A 19,868-nucleotide genomic window follows, 5' to 3' on the forward strand; every position below is an offset into this window, starting at 1 on the left:
CATATTCTGGCTGTATATCTATTATATTTGAAATAAATAGTAAATAGGTAAATAGAAATTCTGACCACATAGAAACATACTTCTAGAAATATTACTTTGGGTCAATGAGGAAATGAAAAAGAAAATTACATGCTATCCAGGAAGCAAGTGAATAAGAATATTTCATTTTCAAATCTACAAAACACAGCAAAAGCTACACTCAGGAGAAAATCAATAGTTTTAAATGCTTTCCGTGTTGACAAAAAATAGAAAATAAAGGAACCAAGCATCATTTTAAGAAATTAGAAAAGGAATACCAAAAGAAAATAGAAGAAATTTTAAAAGATGAACTGGATTTAATTAAGTAAAAAACAGAACGCTATAGTCAAAGGAAAAAATAAGTCTAAAAGGTGGTTTTTAGATAAGACCAGTAAAACAGATATGCCTGATTTTTAAAAAGAGAGAGGAAAAAAATATATATAAGATTAGGAATAAAGAAGTAGACATAAGTACAGATAATAGGAGAGACTAAAAATAATTATAAAAAACTGTACATATATTTTGATAACAAATTTGGAAACCTGGAGGAGATGGATAATTTTCTAGCAAAAGATAAAATACCAAATTTGACCTAAGATATAAGACTCTTGATTAGACCAATTACAAAGACAAGATTGAAAAGGTGAATAAAGTTATACCATTCAGGCAGACACCAGGGCCAGATGGGCTCTCAGCCAAGTTTTATCTAACCTTTAAAGAAAGTATATTTTCAGTTATTTCAACTATCCCTCCCCTTCTCCCTCTCCCTTCTTCTCTGAAATCATAAAAAAATTTGATAAAAGTTCTATCATGTTTTACCATCCCTATAGCAAATACCATTCTGAACAGCACAACACTAAAACTTTTAATTAAATAAAAAAAAATAATAGCTAACACTTTTATGGTGCTTACTATGTGCAATGACTGTTTTAGGCATTTAACATATAACAATTCTCGGGAAAATCATATATGATAGATACTATTATAATCCCCATGTTAAAGATGGGAAAACTGACGCATAGGGAGGTTAAACTTCCCTAACAACATCAGCAAGAGGTGAACTTGTGATTATGCAGCCGTGCCCTTAGCACTGTGCTGTACAGTCTGTAACTAACCAGATTCCTGCTATTGTTGTTACTATTCATTGTTACTATCATACTATTTTTTGGAGTAACTAGCCATTGCGATGCAATAAGAAAGTGGAAGAAACATTGATGCTGGAAAAGAAGAGATAAATGAACATTTTGTTGATTGTATTCCTTAAAAACTAAAGAGCATCTAGTAAAATCCCACAGAATAAGGAAATCTGATAAGGTAGCTGGGCAAAAGGTAAGCAAATTGTGTTGTTTTTTTTCCTACTCTTGCAATAAAGACCTAGAAATGGAAATAGGGGGAAATGTTTCACTCACAACAGTCTCACACATATTCACATGAAGAAAACAAATTTTTAAAAAACTGGCAAAATTTGATAAAAGCATAAATATAAAGAAAATACCTTATTTAAAGGCACACAAAAAAGACTTGAACAAATGGAAAAAACATCTCAAATGGAAAGACTATCATCTCAATTCTCTAAAATTAATATAATTTTTAATAAAATTCCAATAACAACATTTTTAGGACATTAGATAAAATTAAGTTAAAGTTCAGATAAAAGAATAGATACCTCAAAATAGCCAGAAAAATAAAAAGATGAAATGGATGAAAAGTAATGGGGAAATTTTTTTTTTTAAATATGTTTTATTGATTTTCTACAGAGAGGAAGGGAGAGGGATAGAAAGTTAGAAACATCGACGAGAGAGAAACACCGATCAGCCACCTCCTACACACTCCCCCCTGGGGATGTGCCTGCAACCAAGGTACATGCCCTTGACCGGAATCGAACCCGGGACCCTTGAGTCCCCAGGCCGACACTCTATCCACTGAGCCAAACCGGTTCTGGCGTAATGGGGAAATTTTTTTACCAGCTATTCAACATACCATAATAAATGTGGACCTAGGGAGAGACAAATAGTTCTAAATCTCAGGGTATGTGAGAATTTTGTTTTGTGAGTGAAGACTCATTGTAGTGGGAGGAGGATGGATTATTTCATAAATGGTAATGACACAATTGCCTATTTAACTGGAATGGAAAATAGTATTTTCTTTAATTGGTCAGTTTGTAGCTTTTCAAGTGTCAGACCAAACAGCCAGGCCTTTGGCAATAGCCCTATAGTTAGTAAAAATACTAGTGTCCCAGTGCACGGATTCATGCACATGGAAAGGAAATTAATTAGAAGAAATATTTTAATGTTACTGTTAGCATCTTGCAAATGAAAAGAAAATAGGATTCTACTGATTCTTCTATCTACCTATTCCAGGACTTCTGTGAGGATCAAATGAGATGAGGCAAAGGAAAATGCATCACAAACACTTGGTTAAACTGTAAAATGTTTCCACCTGGCTATAAAGCAAGTCGTGTTCTTGGGCTGAAGAAACTCCAAGGAAGCTAGTCACTAAGGAGAGGAAGCCAGGTGTTGCTCCCTGACGTCATTACCTGGCACCCACACCCCCCATTTCCGGGCTGGGTTGTGGGCTGCATTTTGCGCCATGGGATTTTAACAGTTTTGGTTGTGATTTGGTGGAGTGTCTCAACAGGGTGGGATTGGGGCCTGTGTCCCACTTGGGAGAAGCCAAGTATTGCTTTATGGGCGCCAGGTCTGTAGTGCCATTTATTTATTTATTTGTTTATCTTTTATTTTCTTTATTGATTAAGGTATTACATATGTGTTCTTATTCCCCCATTGCCCCCCTCCCCCTCTCCCCCACTCATGTCCTTACTCCCCTGGTGTCTGTGTCAATCACTTATGCTTATATGCATGCATACAAGTCCTTTGGTTGATCTCTCCCCCTCCCCCCCACCCTCCCCTGACTTACCTCTGAGGTTTGACAGTCTGATCGATGCTTCTCTGTCTCTGGATCTGTTTTTGTTCATCAATTTATGTTGTTCATTATATTCCACAAATGAGTGAGATCATGTGATATTTATCTTTCTCCAACTGACTTATTTCATTTAGCATAATGTTCTCTAGGTCCATCCATGCTGTTGCAAATGGTAGGAGTTCCTTCCTTTTTATAGCAGCGTAGTATTCCATTGTGTAGATATACCACAGTTTTTTTGTGTTTTTTTTTTATTGATTTTTTACAGAGAGGAAGGGAGAGAGAGAGTTAGAAACATCGATGAGAGAGAAACATCGATCAGCCGCCTCCTGCACATCTCCCACTGGGTATGTGCCCGCAACCCAGGTACACGCCCCTGACCGGAATCGAACCTGGGACCTTTCAGTCCGCAGGCCGACGCTCTATCCACTGAGCCAAACCGGCTTCGGCTATACCACAGTTTTTTAATCCATTCATCTGATGATGGGTCCTTAGACTGTTTCCAAATCTTAGCTACTGTAAATTGTGCTGCTATGAACATAGGGGTGCATATATCCTTTCTGATTGGTGTTTCTGGCTTCTTGGGATATATTCCTAGAAGTGGGATAACTGGATCAAATGGGAGTTCCATTTTTAATTTTTTGAGGAAACTCCATACTGTTCTCCACAGTGGCTGCACCAGTCTGCATTCCCACCAGCAGTTCACGAGGGTTTCTTTTTCTCTGCATCCTGTCATTTGCTGATTAATTGATGATAGCCTTTCTGACAGGTGTGAGATGGAACCTCATTGTCGTTTTGATTTGCATCTCTCAGATGATTAGTAACTTTGAGCATGTTTTCATACGTCTCTTGGCCTTCTGTATGTTGTCTTTCAAAAAGTATCTATTTAGGTTTGTTGCCCATTTTTTGATTGGGTTGTTTATCTTCCTTTTGTTAAGTTGTATGAGTTCCCTGTAAATGTTGGAGATTAAACCCTTATCAGAGATAACATTGGCAAAAGTGTTCTCCCATGCAGTGGGCTTTCTTATTGTTTTGTTGATGGTTTCTTTTGCTGTGCAGAAGCTTTTTATTTTTATGTAGTGCCATTTGTTTATTTTCTCCTTAGTTTCCATTGCCCTAGACAGTGATGGCAAACCTTTTGAGCTTGGCGTGTCAGCATTTTGAAAAACCCTAACTTAACTCTGGTGCCGTGTCACATATAGAAATTTTTTGATATTTGAAACCATAGTAAAACAAAGATGTATATTTTTGATATTTATTTTATATATTTAAATGCCATTTAACAAAGAAATATCAACCAAAAAAATGAGTTTGCCTGTCACCTCTGACATGTGTGTGATAGGTTCGCCATCACTGCCCTAGGAGCTGTATCGGTGAAGATATTGCTTTGGCATGTGTCTGAGATTTTGCTGCCTGTGGATTCCTCTAAGATTTTTATGGTTTCCCCTCTTACGTGTAAGTCCTTTATCCATCCTGAGTTTATTTTTGTGTATGGTGTAAGTTGGTAGTCTAGTTTCAGTTTTTTGCATGTAGCTGTCCAATTTTCCCGACAGCATTTATTGAAGAGACTGTCTTGACTCCATTGTATGTTCTTGCTCCCTTTATCAAATATTAATTGAGCATAGTGGTTTGGATTGATTTCTGGATTCTCTATTCTATTCTATTGGTCTATATGTCTGTTTTTGTGCCAGTACCAGGCAGGCAGTTTTGAGAATAGTGGCTTTGTAATACAACTTGATATTTGGTATTGAGATCCCTCCTACTTTCTTCTTCTTTCTCAGGATTGCTGCAGCTATTCGGGGTCTTTTTAAAAAAATATATATTATTGATTTTTTTTTTTACAGAGAGGAAGGAAGAGGGATAGAGAGTTAGAAACATTGATAAGAGAGAAACATCAATCAGCTGCCTCCTGCACACCCCCTACTGGGGATGTGCCTGCAACCAAGGTACATGCCCTTGACTGGAATCGAACCTGGGACCCTTCAGTCCGCAGGCTGACGCTCTATCCACTGAGCCAAACCGGTTATGGCTTTGGGGTCTTTTTTTATTCCAGATGAATTTTTGGTGAGTTCATTCTAGGTCTGTGAAATATGCCGTTGGTATTTTAATGGGGAGTCCATTGAATCTATAGATTGCTTTGGGTAGTATGGACATTTTAATGATGTTCATATGCCCTGTCGCTAGTGAGAGGAAACCTGGCGTCGCTACATGATGCCATTACCCGGCGCCTATAGCCACTGTTTCTGGGCTGTGCTCGGCTGGGCTGTGGGCCACATTTTGCGCCATGGGGTCTTGGCAGTGTTGCCTGCAAATTGGTGAGCCGTCACTCCAGGGTGGTAGCGGGGCCTGTGTCACACTTGGGGCCTGTGTCACACTTGGGGCCTGTGTCACACTTGAGTGTTTGTTTGTCGGTGCCAGGTCTGTGGTGCTATTTCTTTGTAAATGATCAGTGCGCATCACCGCAGCTCCTGCATTGAGCATCTGCCCCCTCGTGGTCAGTGTGTGTCATAGCAACCGGTTGGACAGTTCGAGGGATGCTTAGCATTTTAGCCTTTTATATATATAGATTTCACTCATTTATGGAACGTAAAAAATAAGCAAGTAAAAAATGAACAGGAAGACGAATACAAAGTTGTAGATACAGAGAACTGATAAGTGGTTACCAGGAGAGTGGACAAAAAGGGCGAAGGGGGTCAATTGTATGATCATGGATAGTAACTAGATCACTTTGTAGTGAATACAGATATTGAATTATAATGTCATATAACTAAAACCTATTTAATAAATATAAATAAATAAATTTAACTACTCTCACACAAAAAAGAAATAGCATATTGAATTTTTAAAACTAGTAATATAGTATTTACAACAGGTATATTTCACACACTGGTTGATTATTCTGCTTATGTTATTTTAAATATTTAGATAATTTAAAGAAGTTTTGGTAATATTACTTTAAATAGGCACAGATATGTCTTTTTATTTTTATAAAGAATTTTAATTTTTAAAATAGATACTAAGTAGAACTATTTATAAATCCATCAAAATAATAAAAAAAACAACTTAGAGTCAATAAATACATGATTTCCTGAGCAATATATAATTTAAAAATTTAGGGTCCTCTTTCAGTATCAAAAATGTCCAGGTGTGGATGACAAAATATCTGTTCATCTAAGTATAAAAGAACCTTAACTGGTGAGAAAAGGATTTCTGAGTGACTGTGGGAGACAAATGGGGAGTGAGAAAGTTTTAAAAAGCTCCCATGTGAAATGTGAAAGTGACCTCATACAATATATGCATAGAATAGTGCTGTTCATTTATATTTCACCATTCAGAGAATCATTGAACTTTTGAAATAGAAGGAAACTTAGAATTCATTTACTTTAATGTTCAACTTAATGCAATATCTTTTTAAGCACCCTATACAGATTTAAATTTTATTTTAAAAGCATTAATTACATTTTTAAACGACAGTGGGCTTGAAAAAAGTAATATGTCAGATATATGCATTGTAAAAGTGTATTATATTCATACTGCTACTGTTTGATTGGAAAAATCAGCTATATTCTGTTCTAAGGTTGACTTTTTTCCTTTCAGCTTATTTGACCTTTTCATAAAAGAGCTGCTTTAATTTTCGGCATTTTTTACACCTGCAACAATATCATCTTCTTGATGTCTTCTTCCTTTCCGTAATTACATTAAATTTTAACACCAGTTTTGGTTGCTGAGTAATTTAGTCATAAAGATTAGTGGGGTCCTGGCTGGTTTTCTCAGTGGTTAGAGCATCAGTCCAAGGATCTAAAGGTCTTGGGTTTGATTCCCGGCTTTGGTTGTATGTTTGATTCCCAGTTGGATTGTATGTTTGTCCCAGCAAGAGGCAACCAATCGATGTGTCTCTCTCACATGAATGTTTCTCTCTTTCTCTCCCCCCTCCCCTCTCTCCTCCACTCTCTCTCTCAAAATCAATGAAAAAAATATCCTCGGGTAATGACTAAAAAAAACAAAAGATGAGTGGGAATATAGCAAAGCCACTAAAAGCTGAGCCTCTGGAGTCAGAACCAATTTTGAGCTCTAGTTTTAGCTCCCACAAGTCATGTGACTTCCATATTTGACCCCTGTAAGCCTCAAATACCTTAGCAGTAAAATGGGGATAATAATGACAATACTTTACTCACTGAATTGTTGTGAGGATTAAGTGAGGTAATACATGTTTAAAAAGCTTAGTGTAGTGCCAGGCACCTAGTTGACACTTAGTAAACATTAATGATATATGATGAAAATATCAGCGTAACGCAGAAACCAGAAGTTTAAAAAACTCAGTGTAGTCTTAATAAAAAAAATAGGCCATTAGTATAAAAATCTAATTAGAACTTTATTTTATTTATTAATGTATGTATTACCTTGCATTTCATGGCCTTATTTCAGAATAGGTGCCTGATGACTTGTACCATTAGGCCATTTTCTCATCTGAGAGAATCTAGTATGTGGGAGCAGGGAATGAATGATTTGAGTGGGAAAGGATGGTATTGCGAAGGGTGAGCAGAATAAGCACATCTTTGCTTGTCTGCGATTTTTGCAGCCGGATGATTTTTGAGAGCAGTTTACAAAGCTGGGATAACTAATCTGAACCACAGCCCTATTAGTAAAGTCAATATTTTTGTCCCTGTGTTACAGATAGAGGAACTGAGCCAACACCTGGAAATGTCTTTGTCAAGGTTATGTAGAAAGTCAGGGGCAGAACTACACATTGATTTCAGAGTCCTGATTCCAAAGCCATAGGTTGTATAATTTGGGCAATGTGCAAAGAAAACTGAAAATATACTCTGTGAGATGGTTGTTTCTAAAATAGAATATGCAGATATTTTCAAAATCTCCCAATCAGGGTCACACCTGCATAATCACTTATTTCTAACATTATTATTTATGCTGGTGGATGTTAAAGCATCAAAGAACATATAATTGTAAAAAGAAACTACTAATTACATTGATAAAGCAATCTTTGGAATGTAGAACCAGAGGGGGAGGGAGAAGTATTGTAGGAGTTGACTTAATACACTTAACGAACATATACCTGATGCATTTTAATATGGAGCTGACATTCATGAAAAAAGAAATTAGTGGTGGGATTTCCCACTCACATAGTGACAGTTCTGACTTCTCTTCCCCTCCAGCTCACCTGGGTCTCTATCATTAAGTGAAGGAGTCAGCCAGCCAGTGAATTCATCACAAAATGTAGTCATTCTTGTGCAGCAGAAAAGAGCTATTTATTTCTTCTGTAAAGGAGGGTATGGATAGAGACCTCAATTAGGAGCACATTTCAATGCAGGGAATAAGTGTATGTCCTGTTGCTATTTTAGTCATTAGTTTTTTGCTGAAATGTGTGATCAGGCAGCTCCTGGAAACCATTCAATATAATAAAAGCCTAATATGCAAATCGACCAAACGGCAGAATGACTGGTAGAACGACCGGTTGCTATGATGTGCACTGACCACCAGGGGGCACATGCCCAATGCAGGAGCTGCCCGCAGGCCCCAGGCCAGCCAAGGCGGGTGCCAGCGGGGACCCCCTGATCATACCACTGGTTGCCCAACGGAGGAAGGTGACCGGTGGCAGCGGCAGGGGGTGGGGCCAGCCAATGAGCGGGTGGCAATGGGTGGCAGAACTGGTTGGCGAGCAGGCAGTGATCCCCCCGCCCCCGATCGCCCTGCAGATGGAGGCGACAGGTGGCGGTGGTGGAGGGTGGGGCCAGTGAGCGGGCGGTGCCAGGCAAGCCAAGGTGGGTGCCATCGGGGGCCCCCCCGATTGCCCTGCTGGTTGCCTCACAGATCGGCCCTGATTGTCAGCCAGGCCTAGGGACTGTACTGTGAACAAATTTTGTGCACTGGACCTCTAGTTTTAAATTGGTATAGATGGATCTCCTTTGACAAAATTTAGCAGGATAGTCTGATTTTCAGTAGTCTGTTTTACTCACTCTAACTTAATTTCCCACTTAGCATTTGTGCCTGCTAACTGGCTGTTGTTTTTGTGGAAGTGTATAGTTTTGCTCTCCAAGAGAAAAGAGCTGGGGATGGGGTATAGTCCACCCTGGAACAGTTACTATTCCAGGATTAGACATCATTTTCATCTTCTAGAGGGAGATGAGCCAGGCATGTCCTGACAAGTCTTTTATACAGTAAAAGCCTGGCTCAGAAAAGCCCTCTATAGAACTTATCCATTTTTGTTATTGCTATTTCAGATAAATTGCAGCCCTGAATATATAAAAATTTTCCAGTTGTTAAATTTGCTTGAAAAAATAATATTCTATTTGGATGGTGGATAAAAGGATATGATCCCTGTGACATCTGATACAATTTAAAAATATCCTCCTGTGGATAGCTAAAGAAAGACAAACCTATCTTGCTTTAGGAATAATTTCAAATACTGTTTTTGTGCTAAACAATAGCCAGCCATATCAACGAGCCAGAGTCTATCACCACCTACAATGAAGAATTTAAAATTTACTAGGTCTACTATGTCTAGTTATTCTACTGGAGCCCCAACAGTGCACTGATCTTTTTCCCATGAACCAGATGATTTCATGAAAAGTCCCCTGTGTTGTCTGGTCCCCACCTCCCTCTCAGGAAGCTGCACCTGCGGCATTTCTGCTGCAGCCACAGCCGAAGCTTCTTGAACTAGCCACATCCACCTTTGCGTGAGACTTTTTTTCCTTCCCCAGGGAACTTCCTTTGGTTGGGTTTCTGGGTAGGAGTATTCGATGATTTTCTTACCCCCAACCCCAGACTCAGACTACTGGTATAATCCCTTAAGAGAACTATTGCGGCAGATATGGAAGTGATTTCCCGCCCCCAGCAATGCTTGATGAACTAACTACAACCCAGAGTTAGAGAACTGGAAGGAGCCCCAAGAGGGAGGCACAACCATGTGGAGATGACTTTGGAGCAGCACATGAGCTTTGGCTCCCACGGTCCTAGTGTGAGAGTACTCAGGATGCCCGATCCAATAGGCAGGGGCCCCGTAGGCTTCACGCTGCTCCATATGTGTGATGACAAGGGTCAGATCTGAGTAAACATCTTTGGTCCCAAACCTCTTCAAATCAAGGCGGCAGCAGCAGCAGCAGTTGGGGTCACATGTGGTGACAGATGAAGGTGTGCTGCATAAAGATCTCTGGCAAAACACACATAGTTCTCTTCTGTGCTTGCATTTTTCAAAGTGTGGTTAGTCCTGGGCGTGCTGACACCAGATTCCCCTGTGTGCTTTTTAAAGATTCAGATTTGTACCTCCCCAGACCCAGCTGAATCGGAATTCTCTGTTGTCTGGGAGAATTGGGGCGGTTGGGGATTTGTATTAGATTGCTTGCGCTGCAAAACACCATAGACTGGGTGGCTTCCACCCTACGATCCTCATTTTAACTTAATCACCTCTTTAAAGGCCCTGTCTCTAAATAGACTCATATTCTGAGATACTGAGGGTTAGGACTTCACCTAACAGAAACACTAATTAAAAAATGCTTCAGATGATTTCAAAAGTACAAATTTGAAAATGTTCTTTGCCCATTCCCGGGTGGAAAATTGTAGGGCTTTAGCTAGTCCCTGGCAGAACCAGGCACCCTCTGCCTCTTGCTGCTGTAAACTCATTAGGCACATCTGTGAGTGTCCTAACCATCCAGGCAAAGGAATGCCATGTACTTTTTAAGTTAATGTGATGACTGTTCCTCCAAACTTAACTGTCCTCATTTGGCACTCAGAACATTAAAACAACTTAACTCTTAGGCTAGGAATATTTACAAGCATAATTTTTATTTTGTCAGGCTCAACAGACATTGTTTTTATGAATTAACAATTCCTAATGGAAGCACCAACTCCATCATTCATTGACCAATGTCTACTGAGCTTCCATGTACAAAGAACTCAAATAACCTGTCATCAGCCCAGCCTGGCCACCAGTTTGCCTAGCAGCCATGGCACACAGGATTCGGTGTGCCTGTCAAACTTTGCAATTAGGGGAGGTTTGTCTGTGCCTCTCTGATGGCATGTACCACACTGTATTATAGGTGATTGTTTCTATATTTGTTTGTTTTGCCAGCTGGTAAATTTCTTGAGTGTAGGACAAGCACCAGATCTTATTCAGCGTCATTTCTCTAAAAGAGTGACTGGCATAAGTATTTTTCAAATAAATAAATGAGTCTATTTGAGAAATGCCTTTGGGTTTGAGATTATTCTGAGAGGTACTTCTTTATCCCACATTTTTACTAACCTCACTGAATTACACATATTTATTGTTTTAGATCTCTGCCTGTGGAGGTGAAAGAAGAAAAACTCAACATTATTCTGTACAGTCTCAAGAACAACTAAATGCAAATAAACATGAATAAAATTCAAATATATTTCTTTAATAGAAAAGTTTAATGGTAAAACAGTAAGATATGAACAAGGGGATAATCCCATTATGGAAAACACATTATGCTTGTAGCAGTCATTTACCTTGGTACTAGGAGCTGAACAGAAATACAGTGGCTCTGGAATGAGAGGAATCAAGTCTTTGAGGGAGAAAGTGCAGAACTTGCCCTCTGTATCCCCTCTTTACCACTCCCCCCCCCCCAACCTGGCACACACAGCAGAATGATTTGTCTCTGAAGAGAGGGCTGCTTCCGGAAAAGGATCTCTTTTCTTTGAAGAAAGACTGTAAAAAGTGTTATGGCTAAAACCTGAATGTCCAAGGTATAAGCACATTCTTTTGTTGTGCTTCCACCAATAATCAGGTCTTCATTCAGGACTAGGAATCTTATTTCTTTGTGAGAGTTTGTCATTTTATTCATTATAACAGCATTGAAGCTATATTTGGGCATTTCATTTGCATGATGTAGAATCTTTTAAAAGTTATATTTTGAAAACCATTTCATATCCTCTTAAACAACAACTGTTACTAAAATATTTCTAGTTTTTTTTAGATTTCTTTATTGATTGTTATTACATACTAGACGCCTGTTGCACAAAAAGATTCGTGCAATAGGCCTTCCCTTCCCCTGGCTGCCAGCACCGGTTTTCCTCTGGCACCTGGGACCCAGGCTTTCACTCCGGCCGGAGCCGCCTTCAAGCCTTCATTGCTCCGGCCAGAGCTGCCTTCAAGCCTTCGCTGCTCCAGCCGGAGCCGCCTTCAGTCTTCGCTCCGCCGCTTTGCGCCTACGTATGCAAATTAACCGCCATCTTTGTTAATTTGCATATCTCGCTGTTTAGCCAATAGGGGTGTAGCGGAGGTACGGTCAATTACCATGTTTGTCTATTATTAGATAGGATATTACATTGTCGAATATCTAATCTTACTTCTCCATTGTTTTAGCTTGCTTCTCTTTATTTGTGATTTATCTTCAATGGCCAGTCATTTTCATTCCTTAGAGAGGCAGTGTTGCATAGTAGGAAGCTTAAAAGCAAGACCTGGGTTCAAATACTTCCTCTACTTTAGAGGGTTATTGGAAGGATTGGATGATGTCTCCAAGAGTCTCTGGCACACAATTAACATTCAATAAATGCTAATTTGTCTCCTTTGACTCTTTTTGTTGTCTCAATTCCCACTAACCTATTTTATCTGGTTTGGAAGTTTGGATTATTGTCCGTCTAGCAAACAGGGCTTCTTGGCCTTCAATGATTCATGCATCCCTTTGAAAATTGGATGAGAGCTGAGGATCTTGCTTGCTGAAAAGGACACATACATATGTAATTGTACTGACAGTGCCAGAGGTTCCCAGGCCCAACAGCCCAGCCCAGGACACCTGCCGTTAGCAGCATTGGCTAGCAGCATCTGGCACCTGCAGCACTGCTGGGCAGGCATGCCTGCCAGTGCCCCAAGGATGGCCGCCTTCTTGCTCAGTTTCCTCCTCCTTTGTCCATTAGAGCCCCACTGGAGTGTGTGTCCTGCTATTAGAACTCATTAGCGCTTTCAGCTCTGAGCTGTGGTGGAAAATACTTGTCTGCCAGTGAGGCTACCCCGGTGAAGGGTTCTTTCAGTCCCGATCAGTAGCAAGCTAACCTGCTGATCGGAGCATCTGCCCCCTGGTGGTCAGTGCACATCATAGTGACTGGTTGACCAGTCAACTGCCCCCTGGTGGTCAGTGCACATCATAGTGAGTGGTTGAGCATCCTTAGTATATCATTAGCATATTACGCTTTGATTGGTTGAACAGACGACTGGACGACAGGGCACTTAGCATATTAGGCTTTTATTATATAGGATGTGGCCTTATCCCCACATTACCCCCCATCCCCCCTGTTGTCTGTGTCCATTGGTTAGGCCTATATGATTGCATATAAGTCCTTTGGTTGCTCTCTCCCCCTTACCCCCACCCTCCCCTACCTTCCCTCTGAGGTTTGACGGTCTGATTGATGCTTCTCTGTCTCTGGATCTGTTTTTGTTTATCAGTCTATGTTGTTCATTATATTCCATAAATGAGATCATGTGATATTATCTTTTTCTGACTGGCTTATTTCACTTAGCACAATGCTCTCCAGTCCCATCCATGGTGTTGCAAATGGTAAGAACTCCTTCTTTTTACCACAGCGTAGTATTCCAAATATTTCTAGGTTAAGACTGAAATGTGAGATATTTACTGGCGAGTTAAAAATATTACAGAGAACAAACGGACAAAGTGGTGGCAAGTACTCAAAAGAACAATTATAAAATAGAGTGTCTACTTAGTATAATATCTCACTAATTAGAACTCCCTTAATGAATTTTGATAATTCTGATGGAGTTGAAACTGAAAATAACTTATGTGTTTCTGTAGAAAAACAAGGCTTTTCTTTACTAAGTAACGAGATGGCATAAATATGACAGTTCAGAAAGAATCATAGAAACCTACTCGATGAACGTGCCTTTTCAAGTACCTTAGCATGATAAACCTACATATACTTGGGCATAATGTTCCCTTCACCTCTTGTATTGTTTCCCTTCCTCATTATCAGGGGTGAAAAGGGTTGTTAGAAAATTGATCAGAACATGGATCATCATGCCCTGGGAAGTGACGGCTATTGACAAGAACAAGGTCGGTTTTGTCTAATAAATACTCCCCTCTGAAGAATGCAGAATCCACTCTCACTCTCCCAGTATAACTTCAGGAATGGCTTCTCAAGTCTTTGATGACAACAGTAGCTGGAGATTCTATGGGAAGACTAAGAGGAAAATAGATTTTGGGTGCCCATTCCTGCCTGGATAACTCTGAACAAGCTGACAGGGACCCAAAGAGGACAGTGAAGTAATGTTGTGACTTTTGGATTTGGGAGTTTGGTGCCAGGAGCCGGTCCATGCTTGCTGTTTCAAGGGACCTGGCATATATGGCATACTGTTCTTAATATGTTTGCTCACCTTCTTGGCACTATGTGTTTTAACCAAGGTCTCTGAGAAAGGTTGTTTCCCCAGGTAGGGATTTTCCCCTGAAGTTAGGGAGGGAATAAAACCCCTCAACTAAGTGCCAGGCGGGTAATTAATCACTTTAACTACGAACAATCATGCTTAAGCTACATAATCTTTACTCCCTGGAATGGAGATAAGAAACGCCCTAACCTTTGTAATAGAGATTGATAGGATTGGAATCAACTGGTATAAATACAGATGTAAGAAGACAGAACCAAGAGAAGACAGAACCTACACAGGAACCAGAAGACAGAACCTACACAGGAACCAGAAGACAGAACCTACACAGGAACCAGAAGACAGAAGAACTTCGCTGGAGAGAACATGGCAAAAGATCCTGGACTGACTAGAACCTGGTAACTGAACCTGGCTGGAGAACCTGGAGAACCTAGCAAGAGAACATGGACATAGAACCTGGCTGGAGATCCGAAGCAGAACCTCTCTGGAGATCCAGACCAGAACTTGGCTGGAGATCCTGGCTAGAGATCCTGGCTAGGCTGCTGATCAACTGAACGCTGTCTCCGTGTCCTTCCTTCTTCGCCGGCTCCGTCCACACCTTTGGGGACCCCTGGACCTGCTGGGGTTGGACTCCGGCAGTTTGGAATTGGCTGCTTATAAGATTGTGGGTGTTCTGTGTCAGGTATTTTTTATTTTTTACCATTGGTTATTAGCATGCCCTTTCAGATAAGTGGGTTATTTTGGCAGGGTTGCATTTACCTCATTTTAAAGGTATCCCTTAATGCATAATTTGCTGTAAGAACTCATAAACAATAAAATTTCATATTTCAGAAATCATATTTTAGAAATCAGACTTTCCATTTCTTTTTACTAGACTTTCTACCAATTAGCCAACCCATCTATTGTCTTGATATTTCCAAACAGTTGGATTCTCTGATTTGCCAGGTCTGCTAATATCCTCTGGCTCTGCTGTTAGATTGAGGTCAAGTTACTCCACGGTATGGGGGCCTTGTTTTTCTTTCCTCTTGTAATCTCCAAAGAGCAGACAGAATAGAATAGAGGAACACAAAAGTGTTCAATACAAATGTATTGCTTATTTGGAATTTTAAAACTCTCACTGCATAAATCAAACAAGGTTCTTCTGATTTCAACTCAGCCTTTTCTCAGCATTTTGTTTAATCACCTTTTGAAAATTTTAAGAAAAAAATATGTTGATATTAAAGTTACCAATTTATTTGAAAAGACAAAAACAAAAACATCCCCCTTTTGCCAGAAGCAGAAACATTACAAACACAAACTCACTAACTCCTGTTCCCCACCCCTATCACTCAGAAGGTCCTTGTTTATAAGTTAGTCATAGATAAGCTATAGTACTCTTCAGTTGATTAAATATGTGACCTATTTTATGTTTTTCATCCATTGTGTCTTCTTGCTGCAGATCAGCCATCCCCCTACAACCTTTGTTATAATTACCACCCTCTGCTCTCCTCCATTCATTACATACAGCACAGCATTAGGAAATGGGAGCTCTTGAGTTAGAGCAAAAATAGGTAGTTCTTTTTTCCCTTTCATTCTTCATACTTGGTGTTCCCAAAAGATTAGCTCACCCCTGATCATCAAGCTTACTAATGTGAAACCACAGCAGTACCTTTCAGATACATTCTCTCATGATCAGCCCCATGTCCTAATGAATTTACTTGAATATGTATACCATTGCTCTCCAGGGGAATATAATGGGCCTGTTTAAAAATAACAACCCTTTTCCCATGCTGTGCTAGTTCATTCTCAGTAAACAGTACAGTAGAAAAGATTTCTCTTTCTCTCTCTCTCTCTCTCTCTCTGTCTCTCTCTCTCTCTCTTTCTTTCTTTTTTTTTTTGCTTTTGTGATGATTGAGGAAAGATCTGGCAAACACTGCATATCAATTATTATTGAGAAAAAATATGAAAATTAACATTTTTTTCTTATCTAGTTTTTAGATAGGCATTGAATTTTTAAAAAATTAATAATAAGATTACTGGGTTGTATATTGAGAAATTGGACCTTTGTTAATGCTTAAGGTAAATGTCTTGATACTTTTCTGTCATAGAATCACAGAATCTTAGAAATTCAAGTAATCTTATTAACCATGGTTCAGCTGGGACTATGAGTTTTTGGGAAGACACTCACATGGGTAAATTGCCACATCACATTAAGAATGCATGCTGTCAACATGACTTAACACTATTGATGTTGATCAGCTGGCTCAGCTAGTGCTTGTCAGGTTTCTCCACCATAACTACTCTTTTTCCTCTTTCCACACTGTCTTGTTTGTAGGGAAGTCCCCATGTGCAGCCCACACTTAAGGAGTGGGGACTTGGGCTGCTCTTCTTTGAGGGGGGCATCTACATAGATTATTTGTAATTCTCCTGCGTGGGAAATTAGTCTCATCCCTGCCATTTGTTTACCAATTCAATCACTTCTTTAGATCATTATGGACTCATGGATATTTATTTTATGCTTTGAGATATAAGTTAATACTTTATTTGTTTTGATAATTAAATTATTCCAACTTTGACCCTTGGGAGGTCTTTCATCTGACTTCTATATTCTTTTAAGATGATTCCATCATTGTGAGGTGGTTGTTGTTTTTAACATTTCCTACCTTTCTGGCACTACAAGATGCTTCAGGCTCACCTTGCATATTTCCTGCCCCAGTCATAGAATTAGCCATTTTTCCAAGCAGTTTGGTTCCTTTTATTGGAGAATGGTATTAGAAACCGAGATCTGGGTGCAGGTTTTGCTTGTTCTTATTGAAATGTTGTTTCTAGACAGAGCAAGCAAATATGTATGTGTGTGTGCTAATCCATGTATATACACATATTTACAAATATTTCTATAGGTTGCCAACTATGTCTATAGCAAGCTAAACATGAGTTCATACTCACATCTCTAACTCTAGTCTGTTACCTCATGGACCATTCTAGACTTCTTCCCTGGCTTGTCTGTAACTTTTCTCTCCAATAGTGAGATACCTGGATTCCACCGTCTGCCAACCCCGTTTACGTCATTCTTCAATTCCAGGTGTACTGGTTTTAGAATTATTAGCCTGTATCCCTGTGGGAAGCAACGTTATCAACTCTGAAATAGTGTTTGGGTGTCGTATCTTTTGTTGTTAATCTTACAGACTCCCCTTGTTTCCAAAATTACATGAGCAAGCACCTTTCTCCCTTCAGTGAAGTTATTTCATACATTTGTAATAAGTTACTCTTTTGTGTAGTCTGCCATCATCCTGTCATCCACTGACCTCTTAAATGTTTTCTTTTTAATTTGCATATAATAAGGTTTCTATAAGGGTTGCATATAATAAAATTCTAAGGGTTTTTACAATTGGAATCCACCATTACAGTATCATACGGAATAGATTCTTTATCCTTAAAAATTCCCCTGTGCTTCACCTATTCAATCCTCCCTCAACCTACCCCTTCCTGAACTTCTAAAAAAACAGTTATTTGCTTAACATCTTTATAGTTTTGCCTTTTTCATAATGTCATACATATGAAATGACATAGACTGGCCTCTTCTCTGACTTCTTTAAGGTGGCAATGTACATTTAAGATTCATTCATATCTTTGCATTGTTTGATAGCTCATTTCTTTTTGTTGCTGAATAGTATGCCATTGTATCAGCTTGTTTATTCACTTAGCGAAAAGCATTTTGGCTGCTTTAAGAGTAAAAGGGTTATAAATAAAACTGCTATAAACATTCTTGTGCAGTCCAGTGTGTGTTGGGGGGAAGAATTTCTCCATATAACCTCTCAAGGATCCAGGTTGATAAAGAATCTTTCCTCCTCAATGTGTAGCTCTCACCTTTTCCCTGGTTATTAACATTCAAATGACAATGGAGGAGGACAGAAAAAGTAGAAGACTATGGCATAGATTTTAAGGGCAAGGTCTGGATGTTCACATCAATTCTGTTTATATTTCCTTGGTCAGAACTCAGTTGAATGGCCCTGTTAACTCTGAAGGATGCTGACCTGTGTGGCCAGGAAGAAAAGTGAGTAGGTGTGGTAACCACATAATATATCTTTGCTTTAGTACCCCCATCTGGTTTCCAAGCATCTGCTTTATTTTTCCTCATCTACCTAGAACACACTTATTAAATCCTTCCCAAGATACACAATTCAAAGTCCCATCCAGCCACTGCATCTACTCAAAGCCTAGGACTTGAGGCTGGTTGGCCATCTGTTTGTGGCACTTCATGGTAGGGTGACTTTTGATTCAAAGATGCCATACAATGATGGATGAGGGGGAGGATAGCCATGGCATATAGTCCCATTCTAAACAGGGAAGAATGGGAGACATAGTAGTCACTGGTGCAGAGCAATGCAGGAATCCCTTGGTCTTGCATTGCGAAGTTTCTCAGGTTCCTCATTAGCCCCTGATGGAACTTAATTCTGCTAGCTGGTAGGATCTCAGAACTCCATGGCCCCTGGATCCATTCTCTAGGAAATTCTTCCTTTTTTCTCTTTCTCTTCTTTAGCCATATCGGAAAGGAACATTTGATATGCTCTCATTGGAAGCTCTAGGGTTACATGTGTGTGGAAGATTGAAGGTTTAAGGATTTTTTAAGTCACAAAAGTCAAAAAGTTTCTAAGTCTATGCTCGTGGTTTCTTTGGTAATAAAAATTCCTTAAAAAATCTTAGTAAGCTCCCGAGCTATTTTCTTCTAGTCATTCCATATGCCAGTAAACTCACAGCAAATTCTTTACTAGATATGATTCTCAAACTTATTTTTTAGCCTCCCCTCTAATCTTCCCCAATACTATCTCTACCAACTAAGTGGAGGATATTTTGAGGCTATTAATCTTGAGAGGGAATATCACAGGCTTAATGCAATTTTTCTGTGGGACTGGATTTTAATGGTTTCTGTGTCTCAAAGGCTGTTTTGATATTAAATCCTCAAATCTTAAATTAAGATATAGTAGTAGAAGCAGTCAACCAATTCCCATAGGTCATTCTCTCCTATGTACATCTTTTCCACTTACTGACATATTAACTCTGCTAAGATCAACGATGCACACTATTCATTCTTGCCAACCAGTGCCTCTAGAATGGCCACTTCAGTAGGCACATGGTCTGTCTTCCATGTCACTGCAGTTCTCGCAAATGTTTAACATTTTCCGACAGTATAACACTGACTGCTGTCCTCCTTGCATCTTATATTAATTCCATTGCTAGTGCTACACAGGGTTTGTGTTACAGCAACATGCTGCATCAAAAGTATTGAGTTCTATATTAGGATAATTAACACTGCTATTGGTTCTCACTATGAATCTATAATAATAAAAGCATAATATGCTAATTAGACTGGACAGCTGGACGACCTTCTGGACAAAGCCAGGGCTGCGAGGGCAGAGACCGTTACAGAATTTCGTGCATTGGGCCTCTAGTCTTAACATAAAAATCTAGTGATTTAACACACTAAGAGATATTAATTGCTTCTGTAGCATTCCAATAAGGTTCTACAGGGCAATCTGTTCCACGTAGCCATTTAGAGAACCAGGTTTAATATGCATCTCCATCTTCAACA

This window comes from Myotis myotis, unplaced genomic scaffold, assembly GCF_014108235.1.
Source record: "Myotis myotis isolate mMyoMyo1 unplaced genomic scaffold, mMyoMyo1.p scaffold_m19_p_7, whole genome shotgun sequence".
NCBI classification, from domain to species: Eukaryota; Metazoa; Chordata; class Mammalia; order Chiroptera; family Vespertilionidae; genus Myotis; species Myotis myotis.